The sequence below is a fragment of the Rattus rattus genome, chromosome 1 (genome assembly GCF_011064425.1).
Source record: "Rattus rattus isolate New Zealand chromosome 1, Rrattus_CSIRO_v1, whole genome shotgun sequence".
Classification (NCBI taxonomy): domain Eukaryota; kingdom Metazoa; phylum Chordata; class Mammalia; order Rodentia; family Muridae; genus Rattus; species Rattus rattus.
Window position 1 is genome coordinate 35,115,629 of NC_046154.1, and position 1,931 is coordinate 35,117,559.

The 1,931-nt window shown below is 47.1% G+C and overlaps 1 pseudogene; it reads left to right on the forward strand.

Annotated features, from left to right (window-relative positions):
* Positions 1–265: 265 nt before the first annotated feature.
* LOC116887046 lies at positions 266–768 on the forward strand (annotated as a pseudogene).
* The last annotated feature ends 1,163 nt before the right edge of the window (positions 769–1,931 follow it).

Below are 1,931 nucleotides of genomic sequence, written 5' to 3' on the forward strand. Positions count from 1 at the left end.
GGACTGAAGGGGCTAATATGGTCTGTCTTAGTGAGGGTTCCTACTGCTGCGGTGAAACACCATGCCCAAAAAGCAACTTGGGAGGGAAGGGTTTATTTGGCTTACACTTCCACACCACAGTTCCTCATCAAAGGAAGCCAGGACAGGAACTCAAGCAGGACAGGACAGGAACCTCAAGGCAGGGGCTGATGCAGAGGTCAAGAAGGGGTGCTGCTTCCGCCGGGGCAGCCATCTTCCAGTAACTGGCCAAAATGACAAAACAAAAGGAAAGAGGAGAGGTACTCGGTATATGTTCTCTAGACCTTTTAGGAAACATGGAGTCGTTCCTTTGGCCACATACATACGAATCTACAAGAAGGGTGATATTGTAGACATCAAGGGAATGGGCACTGTTCAAAAAGGAATGCCCTGTAAGTGTTACCACGGCAAAACCGGAAGAGTCTACAATGTCACCCAGCATGCCGTGAGCATCATTGTAAACAAGCAGTTAAGGGCAAGATTCTGGCCAAGAGGATCAGTGTGCGGATTGAGCACATCAAGCACTCAAAGAGCAGAGACGGCTTCCTGAAGCGGGTGAAGGAGAACGATCAGAAGAAAAAGGAAGCCAAAGAGAAGGGCGCCTGGGTTCAGCTGAAGCGCCAGCCTGCGCCACCCAGAGAAGCCCACTTTGTGAGGACTAACGGGAAGGAGCCTGAGCTGCTGGAGCCCATGCCATACGAATTCATGGCCTAATGGACACAAAGGAAATAAAGGACCTGAACTGCAAAGTCTTCTCCTTAGGTTGAAAAAAAAAAAAAAAAAGAAGGGATGCTGCTTACTAACTTGCTTCCCATGGCTTGCTCAACCTGCTTTCTTAAAGAACCCAGAACGCCAGCCCAGGGGTGGCCCCACCCACAGTGGGCTGGGCCCTTCCCCATTAATCACTAAGTCAGAAAATGCCTCACAGCCAGATCTCATGGACATATTTTCTCAGCTGAGGCTCCGTCCTCTCTGATGTCTCTAGTTTGTGTCAAGTTGACATAAACTCGCTAGTGCATGGGCTTTAGGAAAACCTCTGCATTTAAAGATGGTTACCATGGCATCGCATGTTCTATAAACAAACTGAATGCTTAGTCTGCCAATGTGAGCAAATTGGTTGAGCTCACTCTGTGTCTAGATAAAAGCAGATGATAATCTCTGCCTCAAAATATGTGTGTGTGTGTGTGTGTGTGTGTGTGTGTGTGTGTGTGTGTGTGTGTGTGTGGAAGGGCTTCATGGAAGATTCATGGACCAAGATGGTGCTGTAGGAGACATATAAAGCTCTATTCGAGGTAGCTTGGTGGTATATAACCGAAATCTCAGTACTGGGTTGCCTGTGGCCTGGAGTGCATAGTGAGATAAACAAACAAACAAACAAACAAATGTGATCTTACTCTTTTGCACTGCTAATGAGAACCTATAACTTAAATATTACTTTAGAATAAGAATATAGCAAACACTTTACCCAAAGAGTCAGATGGTAAAGTATCGTAAGCCCTAGGAGGAACAGGTCTCTTCCTCTTGTAACATGAAAGCAGACAGACAATAGAAAAGGAACGGATGTGGCTATACTTTATAAACTTCGTGATACTGAAATTAATTTCGTATAATTTTCATCTCTCATGAAATATTGTCTTGATCCTCTGCCTCACCCCCGTTCAAAATATAAAGACCATTCTTGGCTCCCGAATTGGCCAAAAACAGTTGCCTGGACAGTTCGGACCATAGAGTGTTGGGAGTGGATCAATTGCCATCAATATCCCGGTGGATTAGACGAAGGTTTGTTTCCTCCAGCACCGCGAGGCCCCAGCACACTTGCAGGACGTTGTAAGACAGCCCAGAAGAGGCGGAGCCTGCAGCCTTAGCTCACAGAGACCCGCCCCGACTATGGGGAGGGGCGACGGCGGCGAAGG